At 36.6% G+C, this 14017-nt stretch overlaps 1 protein-coding gene across 1 annotated transcript in view; it reads right to left on the bottom strand.

Annotated features, from left to right (window-relative positions):
• Window positions 1–14017, bottom strand: part of LOC120635124 (RNA-binding protein Musashi homolog Rbp6-like) — a 141456-nt gene that overhangs the window by 126788 nt on the left and 651 nt on the right. The gene's annotated exons all lie outside the window — the stretch shown is intronic.

The following is a 14017-nucleotide window of genomic DNA, read 5'->3' as shown; positions in this document are numbered from 1 at the left end:
TGCTGGACTCCAAGTCTGAATAGAAGCTCTCAATATCCTCATTACATGCCGCGCTAGTTGGTGCATAAACCTGTATGATGTTAAAGTTTACTGGTTTTGCCTTCAGTTTGATACTCACCAATCTGTCGCTAACAGGTTCATATCCCAGCACAGAATTCTTTATACTTTTTGGTATGATAAAAGCTACTCCGTTTCTGCTGTTTTCGTCGTTGCTAGAGTAGTAAACAACATTTGTTTCAGTGAGAAAATGACCATTGCCCTTCCAGTGTGTTTCACTTATGCCACATATATTAATACTACATCGCGAAATCTCATCTTCAAGAACTTTAAGTTTCCCTGGTTGTAGTAATCCGCGGACATTCCATGTTCCTATCTTCTGGATCTGCTGCATCTTTACGGATATTCCAGTAGTATGATTTCCGTGGGGTGCCTGGTTTCCTGCACCCACATGGCCCGTAGCCAATTTCTCACCATCTGTCCGGGACACAGTATGGCGCCGGTTGCTAAGCGGATCGCATGGCCACTTCTTTACTTTATAACTTTTTTCCATTATGACGACTTTCTTGGGAAAATAGTGTAGTGGTTTCCCCTTGCCTTCTACACCAGACATTTAAGGAGTCATTTAGAACCCCAAGGCCGCTGAAGCCTCTTCACCCAGTTGTCCGGATGGGTGTATGGATATACCGCCATTGGTCGGTCGCCAGAGCCTCGTCCGTTATCTAGCAGGGGAAACCGCGAGCAGGTGAGGTTGACAGTTGAGGTCGACTAGCTGTTGTTGTCATATACCCCCTTAATCCCATTTCCCGGAGGAAACCTTTTGTTTATCGGGATAAAAAGTATCCTATATGTTGACCCGGAATTTGGACTCAGTATTCATTATAAAGCACCACCCGATCAACATTTTCAAAATATATTAAATGTACAGAAATTTGTTATAAGCATATAGATTATAGATAATAAACTAATATAGGTGGCACTGTTTAAAAAAAGTTTTGAACGGGTAGACAATCGAATTCAGGGCGTACTGATCCAAGAGTCGAACGCCGTTATTAGTTGACCATGTTGCAATTCGAAATGCCATCAATCAATTCACGCTCAGTATAATTGAGTTCAGAGCAAATAGAGTAAATAGAGCAAAACTGAGCGAAACGGTGACAATAGTCGCCCGCCAGCCGGCCGAGGGGAAAGTCTTTTACTATCACTAAAGTATAAATGTAACAGTAGTTGGCACTTTCATTATTGTAAGATCGTTTGAATCGATTTCAAAAAAACTACTTAAATTTGTTCTAAATTTGGAACACTACTGCTCCGCTGTTTTTCTCCAAAAATAACTAAAAAAAATCATGGAAATCTTAAAAGTGAATAACAGAGTCTTGCTATGATTTCTATGTATATAACGTATATAATATACATGTAATATATGTATACGTTTCAAAATTGCTTATAATGTAGGCCTACTTAAAATAAATTATTTTGAATTTTTATCTATATCTATTTTATGTCATACTAGCGTACCCAGACCGCTTCGCCGGGCTAGATTTTGCACTATTTTATTTAAACAATAATTTAAGTCTCATAATATATTAAAATATTTATTTCTCTCCGTATTGATTCTCTTCTATTTTCTTCTCGAGCGGGTGAAGATCATTATCTACACGAGATCATCATGTACACCCAACAATAGAATATCATCATAGTAAATAAATGCTGTATTTGACAGTTTGACAGTTCAAAAATAGGAGTGCTCCGATCGTCACCAAACTTTACAGGATTACTCGCCAGGTCAATCCGAAGATTCCCTGAAAGTTTCATTGAAATCGGTCCAGCCGTTTCGGAGCCTATACGGAACATACCCACATACTTTCTCTTTTATATATATAAGATCCTAGTTTTAAAAGCATATTATTTAAGAACTATTGTTTTATATTTCAATATAGATTTTGTCGTAATGACTTTTTTGATTGCTATAATAAGGTTTAGTCGTATATTTATTTTATTTAAAATAAATTAATTATACAAATGTAAAATTTTACACAAATGTGTGAAAATAATGACGATTTTTATTTATTTCTTTCTGATTCTCTAACCATGTGACAGTCCGAGCAGGCAGGTCATAAACGTTGCTAGGCATTCCCCAGTATATATATATAGTGGATTTTGTGCTTATGGAAGTTATATCAAGTCCATTGGTCATCTTGTTTAGAATATGACTTCATGGTGTAAATACGATTGTACCAACTTTGTGAACTTGATATTTTTCCAAGACCAAAAGAAGCATTTATTACTCTCCGTCCTTTCAGCTATATGCCAAAAATCAATTTAATTTGTAACTTAGTACGGGCGTGAAGCGAAGACATACAAACAAAAACATTCACATTTAAAATATTAGTTAAGATTACAAATAACAATACCAGGAATAGAATTAAAAGTAAAACAAATAAAAGTGAAACTAAAACTATTTAAACTAATACAGTGGAGTGCATATCGGAACGTTGCAAGACAGACGGTTTGAATTGCGTGTTTACTATGATTATTGTGACTATGAGGCTTCTTATCGTCAGGACATCTTGAGGTCTCTTTTTGGTGTGGAGGATATCGTATAGCAGGCGTTACTTTGAAATCCATGATATATTATGAACATTTAGCTTAATTTGCTATACTTCGCGAAAAGCAGGAGGATAAGTATGGTGTAATTTATAATTTCTTATAAATATATGGCATAGCAAATTAAGCTTAATTTTCATAGCAGTAATAAATAGGCTGTTAAGATGATGATGATGAGATTGTAAGGGGATAGTGATAGCCTTCACACGAAATATTATAAAATTAAGCATAATTTGTTATACTCCGCAAAATAACTCTTCTCTTCTCGCAGAGTATAGCAAATTAAGTTTATTTTTCATAATATTTTGAAAAATAATTTTGTGGCAATGGCAAGCTACCACCCTACCGAGTAAGAGTAACGGTCACGTAGAAACCGATTGGTATAAGTTTAATATAACTGCCACTCTCCATTAAATCTTCAGCCCGTTGGTAAGGCTACAGCATTGACTTCCAATAGGTGAGATTGCAGTCAAGCACTAACTTGTAATGCAATAAAAAAAAAACTCCGTGACCAATATTTACCGTATATATCACGAATATTTCACGCACCTCTAACTTTTCTAAGTTATCATGTGCGTTTTCAAAAATTAAAATGTCAATTGCATCAGCCGTGAACGATGCTGCATGCCTGAGAGATTCCCAGAGTGGTGGACTACGGCCTTAAACCTTTTATTCACGTAAGGAGACCCGAGCCTTATAGTGGGTCAGTAATAGGTTTCAATTTCAATTTCAATTTATTTGCATTTCACATTACATTACTCATGCATTGTTTATAATAATATGACAATAATCAAAAGCAATTGTAATTAAAACCCTGTTAGGGCGCAGCAATTGGGGTAGAAGAGATGCAGACGATTCAATAATAAAAATCATATTTAATTATTGTAAACAATCGTTTACAGTGTAATTAGTTCTATTATTTAAATATCTTTAAGAGGTTGTTAAGATGATGGTGATGGTGATAACTACATTCGTTAACTTAAAACTAAAGCAAGCAGGATTCCAAACATGCCCTAGTCTTGGAAGAGCCCACATAAAACTTAGCCGAGTTTTTTTACACCATCACACAGTTACTAAAATTCATACACAAGCTTTTTTATCACTTTAGTTATCCTAAGTATTATAATGGGATGATTTCACTGTCAGTCACCTATAAAAGTAGAGACAAAGAAGTGGTATTGAACTAGCTAAGACATTCTAACAAAGTGTCCTGGATAGCACGCAAACAATGGTGTCCGCACGCGAACGAATTTCTGTAGTATAATATTTACGTTGAGTCGAGCGTAAACAATGGTCGGCGATACGTGGGCAGGCGATAGGTGCCGTAAGTACGTATTTACTTACGTTAACTGCCACGTAACGCGCCAGTCAATGGAGCCGCGAAAACGTTAACTACGCATAAATTAGTGGTAAGTTTTATGATGATTGTACTTACTGTTAGCAGCTTGATCCAAATTAGGCATTATGGCTGTCGACCTTTGCCTCTATGGAAGATTTTAAAAAAAGTTTTGCGGACAGAGTTCTTGTCGCCATTATGTAAAAATTAGTTAAAAATGGAATAGGGATTGGAAAAGTGTAATTTTGTTAATTTTTAATTATAGAATGTGTGAACTGAAGAGGTTTTGTTATTTTGGTTGCCATGGATAAATCCTAGTTCCAATGCGAAAGTTTGGATGAATTTTGTTACTCAATCACGTTTAAACAGCTGAATGCATCTAGATGAAACTAAGCACTGTGATAGTCTGAAAACTTTTTTGTCTAGTGGAAAGCTTAGGCCGTCGCTGACTACAACGCTACAGACAAATACGTGCCGCTAAGCGATTCAGCGTTCCGTTACGATATCGCGTAGAAACTCATAGAAACTAATAGGAAAATAGGTTTAATGAAACTGCCATACCCCTAACAGGTTAGCCCGTTACCATCTTAGACTGAATATCACTACCAGCAGGGCTAGCACGGGCAGGGCATAGTAATTATATCCCCCGATTATATCCCCCGACAAGGGATATAATTAACGTGTCCACCTGCTAAAGCACGGGAACATGGAATAGGAGAAGTTTACCCCCGTTCATTATTGGAGTTTACTCCTTAAGAATTGATTTTCATATATGGAAATGTGCGGTATGAGAAGAATGTGAGGAGTAAAATCTACTAATTAACGAAAACGTAACGAGGTCGTTACGTTTTCGTTTCGTGAGATAGAAAACATAATACATTTTTTTACCTATTCTTGTTACCATGTAAACTAAATAATAAACATTACATTTATCCTAATAGTTCAGATACTCTACATCCACCTCAATCTCCCGTAGTCTACTTTTAAGAAGTTACACTTCCGCCGTGTGTGAATAAATTGCACAGGATTTTTAATTTACCCTTTCATATGGTATTGTAAAAAGATTCCAGTCCAAATAAAAACCAATTTCAGAATCGTACACTATCATATAATTTGTCAATTACGCAAACAATATACTTCCAATTTAGGGTCTTAAAATAATTACTCTTTTACTAATATATTCCTTTCCCTTCTTCCTTTTTAAAATCTCGCCAAATTATCCCAAACGCCCGATGTGACTTTTTCACGCTATCCTTTCTCCCTGCTCCTTTTTCTTTTTTCCCCGCGTCGCTTTAGTCGCCAGTCCTTCCAACTTTCCAACGTGCCAGCACCTTCTTATCAAATATAAATACTCCAAATCCATGACTGTTTTTATCAAAAGGAGTCATTTTATTGATTTGCATATCATCTCGTATTGATAATCTAGCCTAGAATGGCATGATCTAGAATGGCATTTATCTGTGACGAAAATTCAATCTAAACAAATAATCTTACAGTATTAATCTTTATTCAGCTAAATAAACTCTTTTTGTGTATGCTTCGACAATCGTACTTAAGGAGTAAACTCCAGTCGTGCGTCGGAGCTGACACACACTTTTTTACACAATTATTATTTGGATATTATTTTCACTTGTACGCCAGTGCTCTGAGAGTTGATAAAGCCGTGGGAGAAGATACATTTTTATCCTTTCCCAGGAGATATAATTGTCTCCTGCTCATGCTAGCCGTGCAGGTGATATTGCATCCAAGGGCTCCATCCGTGGCATAGTTCTGATTGTGTTTTTCACAGAGCAAAAGATCGACCCGTTTATTTGCATTTCGGTAGAGTTCAGCCGCACACTAAATCGAATGTACCATAAATTATGTATTATGTAATGCCATCTGTCAATGTCAATGTCATAAACTTCTTGACAAGAACAATAACTCTAAGGGTGATTTGAAATTAGCTTATTTATCCATTGAGCAGACCACTATTTATTAGTATTTATATGAAAATAAAAAGTGTGTGCGTGTAACCTTTTTAAGTTATTAAGTATATTAAGAGATTTTTAAAAAGCTTTACAATTTATTTATTTTTTATGTATGTTTATTCACTTTGCTATTCACATTGAAAATATTGGAAATAAATAATACTAATTGATTATGATATTTGCCACTAGCTGGCATAAGTTAAGAAGCGTGGAGTATATGACATACACTCGTACTTACGATCGATTCAAATTATTATTTTTAAATTGCGGAAACTAATCAAACGTTTGACGTAAGCATTACTTCCGTCGGAAAAAAATCTGAGTTACTCCCTAGTCGCGCCTTAAGAAGTTACTTCAAAAATATGTGGAAAGTGGTGGCATACTTTAGTACTTAAATTTTAAAGTCTAATGCTGCAATATATCTATAATAACTATAACTATATTATAAAGAGGGAAGATTTTTATGTTTGCTTGTATTTTTGTACTCAAAAGGCTCCGAAACTACTGGACAGATTTTAACCTTTTTCTAGTACTTACATTTGCGTGTTTAATTATTTATTTTGATACATAAAAGTTATGTACAAAATAATTAAAACTGATGGTTACCGGGTGGTTTGTAATCAATGCGGACAAAGTCGCTGGCAACGTATAGCAGGGTATAATCTATGCTCGATACCTGTATTTCGCTGCATTCCAATCTCGTACAAAATAATCTTAATACTATCACTCTTAACTCCCTTTCACTCGATCTACAATAACCGTTTGTTTGTAAGGGACAGGGCATATGCAACCTTTGTTTCTGCACAAATTGCATCTCCCTCGCGCTAACATTGAACAGCTGTTGCGTGAAAGAGACAGGTGACATGACATAGGGCTCACCTTGGCTTGCATTGTCCTTGATACAAAAGGGTATTCGAGCAGGGGTGAAGCATATTCACCGTTTCATTAGATTATTTTTCTATTTTTGACTGAACTGGTTTTCAATACTTAACATCAACTGGGTGTCGCCCGCGTTAATCTTCCGCGTTTTTTACGGTTTTTTACAAATCCCATGGGAAGCGTAAGTTTTCCGGGGATAAAAATTAGCCTACGTCACTCTCATTGAATCAAGAACATACACAATTCTGATTCAGCCATTATTGTGTACGGTGTATTGTGTTCAAAATAACTCACTTTACACCCGCGAAATGTTGCTAGCTCACAATTTTTTTCCTTTTTCCCCACTTTATGGTTAACGTTCAGAACTTTAGAGGTAAAATAATTACTGTCGACTGCTAAATGGTATATTTTTCTTTAAATATTTTTTTACTATGACAATATACCTATCGCCGTCTAGCCCCAAAGTAAGCGTAGCTTGTGTTATGGGTACTAAGATGACTTAGAATATAAATACAAACACCCAGACACTGAAAACTTTCATGCTCATCACACAAACATTTTTCAGTTGTGGGAATCGAACCCACGGCCTTGGACTCCGAAAGCAGGGTCGCTGCAAACTGTGCCAATCGGCCGTCAATATAGTGAATATACTGACTGACTAACCGCCTGTTCGAGAAACACTACTAAAGTGGCGTGGTTTTTGATGTTTCAATATTAGTCGGATTACACGGTTTCTGTATTTTCTTAATTCTGTAATAACTCTCTATCCTTTTAACTAACTCTATGCCATAAATCCATAGAAATAAGAACATAACAACATAAGTTCTATATCTTCTAAAAAAAAAAACGTGTTTGTACTTATGTACACGCGATAGACGTTATACTTCTTTGGCGTAACAGAATAAAAATCTTTTCAAAAAATATCTTTCGTCTTATTCTGCGTTTGTAGAAAAAACTAACTCTAACAATAGAAAAAGGTATTTAATATAAAGAAAGATTTATTATAACGCATTATCTAGTTATCTCACTGTCGGAAAATCAAGTTTCATCATTATAATTTGAGAATTTTCAAAGTTTATATAAAACGTAAGCTTACAGAGAAATCCTATTATAACGTTAAGTATTACTTAAAAGATAAAAAAAGCTTGGGTGTGAATTGCTCTAACTTCATAGCTAAATATAAATTTACTGTGAGATTGTGATAACAAAAAAATACCCGGCTAAGTTTGTTGTGGGCTCTTAGACCTGGGCGCTTTAGGTTTACGTTGGCAAACGAAGTTATCACCATCCCCTTACAATTATGTAAACATAAATGTATGTTCGCTTCATAAGTGCCTGTGATGGGCCTACATGAATAAAGAAGTTCTGAATTTGAATTTGATTTTACAAATTCAAAAATCATTGATCACCAAAAAAATCCCGGCTAATGGGCCTACTTGAATAAAGATATTTTTGACTTTGACTTTGACTTTGATGTTCTCCTTCAACGGTAAAACTTATTTGTACTGATTGGAAACTGGTAATTGATGTTGGAAAAGACCTCACAATCACAAGATAGAAAAATTAATGTTAAAACGAAAGAATGAGAATTGTTGACGTTGGAAAAGAGCTATTTCCTTCCGAACCGGTGGTAGAGTCACTACACACAGACAGACTTGACGTTTCTACAGCGCTTATATTAGGCCTACTTGAAAGAAATAATTTTTTTTTTTTTTTAATATTGAATTTTTGAATTTTTTTTATCTGCTGAGTTTCTTGACGGCTCTTCACGGTGGAATCTGCCTTCCGAACCGGTGGTAGAGTCACTACAAACAGACTGACTTGACGATATAAAATTGCTTATACTTGAAATAAATGAACTTTGAATTTAAATTTAACGCAAGCGATAAGTTAAGTGCGCTTCAAGTAATATTATCTATTCTGCAGTGAGGATTAAAAATAGAACAATTAGTGCATATTTACGTCCCTCGTGGGAGTCCCCTCCCCCCTCAGTACCCCGCGTGGGAAGGCAACACTCGATGTACGGACAGGAAAATACCAAAGATCGTTCACCCACGTGCCAACTGTATTATATCTACGCTTATTTTTAAGAGAATAAGAAATTTTGATAATGTTACCCGTAGTAGCAAAACTGATGCCTCAGACAGAAAAACACACATACACACATATAGTGGAGTTGTAAAAAACACGTGATTCGCACATACACACACATTTATAGTGAAAAAACATTTGATTTGCATTTTCGTGGTGGCGGCCATCTTGGATTAGAAATTTGTCACAGTGCAAATATTAGAGTCTTCAAATGGGATATATATATTTATATAAACTATTAAGCACTATTCCACATAACTTTTGGGAAATTATAATCTAACATTAAGTAAATTGTAATGGACATTATTATCGGACAACCAAGTTTCACTCAACATGAAAATTTGAGTTTTTTGTTGTGAATGATTCAATTGTGAATCAATTAAATCACTGGAATGGAACCGCAGACTTTGACAATTGCAAGTGTACACTGTCAAACCTTATGACTAACTTCAGGGAGTCGGTATTTTGTGACGGCGCATCGTAAAAATTACTCTCATTAACATCAAAAACAATGTCAAAATCTGTTCATCCGTTCGGGAAGTACGATGCCACAGACAGAAAAACTCACACAGACACGTCGAACGTTTTTGCGTCGGGTGTTATAAAGTTAAAAAGTAAGTGGTTTCAAGCTAAGCTATATTATTCACATAAAGCAATGCATATGTGTACTAACTAGCAGCAGTTCAAGGTCGCAGCACGCGGTCCTTCACACACCGCAGCCAGTTCGTGACCGGTTATCAACTCTAATAAAAAAAAAACCGGCCTAGTGAAAGTCGGACTCACTCGCGAATGGTTCCGTACTACTATTATTAATGCGAATGTGTTATTGTAATGTATGTAAAATAAAATAAATAATAAATATACTACGACAGTACACACATCGCCATCTAGCCCCAAAGTAAACGTAGCTTTTTTATGGGTACTAAGATGACTGATGATTATTTTAACACTTTATAATAAACACCCAGACAAGAAGAACATTCATGTTCATCACACAAACATTTTCCAGTTGTGGGAATCGAACCCACGACCTTGGACTCAGAAAGCAGGGTCGCTGACGGAGTCGCTGCGCAGTGGCGCCAATCGGACATCATAGAAGTCAGCTGATGGCGATAACTAAGTTCGTTACCTTTTTTTTTTTTGGTTCTTACCATCTCACATTGTCATTTAAAATTATTAGAAGAGAAAATTTAACTAATTTTTAATATTACCATCACTTCAACCGATTGCCTTCCACTGCTGGACATAGGTCTTGTGTAGGCAGTTCCAAAATCAACATTCTCGAGCCGCTTGCTTCCAGCGACTCCCAGCGACTCGTTTAATGTCATCTGTCAACCTCGTTGGGGGCCGACAAACGCTACGTATATCTGTGCGGGGTCGCTATTCCAGCACCTTGGGACCCCAACGTCCTCCAACTTATGTGCTCCGCCCAATGCCAATTTAGTTTCGTGACCCGCTGAGCTATGTCGGTAACTATAGTTCTTCTACGGATCTCCTCATTTCTGATTTGATCACGTAGAGATACTTCCAGCATAGCTGTGAGTTACTCTGTGCCTTATTATGAGACCCATAGATCAGATCCGTGAGTGATAAGTGGCAACACGCACTTGTTCGAAGACTTTGGTCTTCAGGCAATGACAGATTTCGGTCGAAAAGATGTCTCGAAGCATCCCGAACACTTCCCATCCGAACTGGATTCGGCGGTTGGATTTTCCAGGTAAAAAAGATATTTAACTAGGTTTTTGCTAATCATTCCCAATTCTAGAATGGAATAGAACTTAAAGAATACTAATATTAAGTGTGAAACTGTGTTTGTTTGTTGGTCCTTCCTTGACGCGCTAGCAATCGATCAACTGGATTTTCGGCATAGAGTTAGTTGAAAGGAAGACGAGTAACATAAGCTACTTTTTATCCCAGAAAAAAGATAAAAAACAGTCATAAATGCGGACGGAGAACGCAATCAACAGTTTGTGGTTTTATAAATAGAATTGCGATCAATCTCTCTGACAATAAATGATAGAGAAGACCGTTTCAACTGCGATGACTATTCGATGTTATAGATTGATAATTTTAAACGAATATTTGAAATTGGCAATGAATTTGCAAGTGTGAATAATTCTATTTAATTCCCAGTTAAGCTAACCGTAACCGCTATGACCGTAATCTGAAAATGTCCCTTCGCATTTGAATAACACGCTGTTTTTTATTCTACATACACATAAAAAGCCCAAAGAATAGAAAAAGAAGTAGCAGTGGCCGGGTCATTTCTATCGTACAACCGATGGTCGTTGGGGCAGACGTGTCCGGAAGTGAAGAACGCGCACCGATGGGACCTCCAGCCCGTTCGACAGATGACCTTAAAAAAGCAGCTGAAAGCGGCTGGATGACAAAGGCGGAGGGCCTTGTGTGGAGGCTTGCTCTCAGAAATGCCTCCGTCCAGTGGATGCTTGCAGACTGATGATGATGATGATGACGTATTCTCTGTTATTATACGAAGCTTTCGGTAAAGAACCTGATCTCGTTACTGTCAAGTCGGATCTGCCATCCCGTCGTTTTATGAGAGTGATGGAATAGAGACAATATCTCCCGCGTAGTTGGAAAATATTTCTGGAGATTGAACACATTGGCTGAAATCGGTCAGGAAAACTGTAGTTGTCATGAAATAGAAACCTGGACACTCACTCAAGCATTGAGAAATAAGCTGGGAGCTATCGAGATGTGGGTGTAAAGGCGGACTTGGAGAGACCATATCTGGAATACCACAGTTTTGCAGAGAATGGGGATGCACAGATATTCTAAAAAGTGCGTAAAGAAGAAAGCCCGAACATCTGGGACATGTAATGCGGAATCCAAAGTACGAACTGCTACGACTCATTATTCAAAGCAAGAAAGAAGGCAAGTGAAGGCGTGGTCGAAGGCGAATTTCCTGGCTGAAGTCTATGCAAGTTGTTTAACATACGTAAAAAGTCACTATTTAGAGCAGCCATAAAATTCAGTTAGTCCTAATGGTTGACAACCTCTGATAGTAGATGGCACTAGAAGAAGAAGTCAAACTATGATCTTGATGAAATTTGGCAAAAATACCCTATAGACTATATTTGGATACTTAAATCACAAAATAGCAGCCGTCATACTCAAAGTCAAATATTTCTTTATTCAAATAGGAATTTAAAATATTAAAGTATTAGAGTAATTAGAAGTTGAACGAAACTGGACGCTTGCTTCAAGCTTGGGCAAATAAAAGGTCCCTGTGGGATCATTAAAAACCCACGATATCACGGGCTAGTAATAAAGAATATTAAATTTATTATAAATTAAATTAATCGATGAAAGATACGAATTGCTGAAACTTTATGTATATGAATTCTTGTATTATTAAGACATTTCCGTGGCATTGGCAAAAGCTTTTAAACAATCCGAAGAGATTTCTCAATGGGTGATTCTCAAAAAACGACCTTCAGCAGTTCACTCACAGCGAAAGAACTTCATTACTTTTTCAATAAACCAAAGGTGAACGAATACAGTGAGCCATCCTTCCATTCACGCTATTCGTAGAATGTAAGCTTATTAAATCAATAACGACGGCTGAAAGCCGCTGTGATTTCTCTCGACACAACAAATTGCACGTTTTAACTCTGAACGCTGAGGAGTAAATACTACTAGAACGGCATTCATTACATATCAACTTCAAAAAGGACTGTATACTGTACTTCAGAAGGAGGTATCAATGAAATTAAGCTAAATTTCCTATGCTCCGCGAAAAACAAGAGAATTTCTGCAGTGTAATATATAATTTCTTCCATCTTTAGCCTCCACACCAAACAGATCTTCGGAAATTTACTGTACGTGCGTTTCGCTTCTAAGCATCCTCAGGTGATGTTCAATTTTCTGCTAGTTGTCTTAAGAACATTCACTTTAAATCAACATCTCCTGAGGATGCTCCGGTTTCGGAGCAAAACGTACTTGGTACATTGCCGAAGATCTTTTTTTTTTATATATTAATAGCGGGCAAACGAGCAAGTGGGTCACCTGATGTGTAAGTGATCACCGCCGCCCATAAACATCTGCAGCACCAGAGGAGCCACCGATGCGTTGCCCCGGCTTTTAAGGAGTTTGTTTACCCGCCCCTTGAATAACCCTAGATTGTATTTTTGAGGAAACACATCAGATCAGATCAGATCTATTTGGTGTGGAGTATGAAAGTTGAAGAAATTATAATTTACACTGTGGAAATTCGTAAAGTATGGCTGTTGCACCGACCTAATTCAAAAAATGTATATATTTTTATTTTTAAACTGTGTATCATCAGATGGTCACATTTTAATTATCTGGATGACCGAGCTTAGGTCGGTATTGTTTTAGGATTTACCAAAAAAAGGCAAAGTTAAATTATCTGAACTAGAACTAAGGTCTTGGTTTCTAGACCGCACGATTTGATTGCCCTAAAACACGGATCAAACTACGTTTTCTAAAAATGAAACTTAAATCGTTGGAGTCCGTCGATTAAGATTATATATATAAATATATACATGAATTGCTCGTACAAAAGTATTACATAGATAGATAAGATTCTTAAAACACTAAACATCATTACACAGTATAACTCATACAACATCAGCTAGAAGTAATATAAGACTTCTGTAATAATCAAAGAAAAATCATATTTATTAAAGTTAGCCAATACTATTACGCTATAATGTCCGAAGTCGACAACTACTTTCAATTGCTTGAGGAAATAATTAGATTGAAATACGCTGCAATGAAAATGATTGCTGGCTTCATACAGACAAGAGTTTTTTGTATAATTAAAACAAAGGTTTCACGTAACTGCTCGCCCGAGCAAAAAAATGTATTTGTGTGTAAGTAGAGATCTACTCCAGTGCTACAAAACAGCGATGCTCCGTAATATACCCAACAAATCAGAAAACTGGCCTCGAATGCAGGAGTTCTAGTGAATTCATTTTAACATTTATCTTGTATTACAATCTTGTTACAGTGAGATTAATGGGATTTGAGGCTTCAAGGTTACGGCCGCGAGTGTAATTCAACATCCATTATGCTTCAATTTCCGTGGAAGCAATCCAGAACGGGCGACATGGTTGACGTTCGTTACAAATTCTCGGAAACATGTCTTCGA

The sequence above is a fragment of the Pararge aegeria genome, chromosome 26 (genome assembly GCF_905163445.1).
Source record: "Pararge aegeria chromosome 26, ilParAegt1.1, whole genome shotgun sequence".
Taxonomy (NCBI): domain Eukaryota; kingdom Metazoa; phylum Arthropoda; class Insecta; order Lepidoptera; family Nymphalidae; genus Pararge; species Pararge aegeria.
The sequence above is the reverse complement of the archived record's forward strand: the minus strand, read 5'-3'. Positions and strand labels throughout refer to the sequence as shown.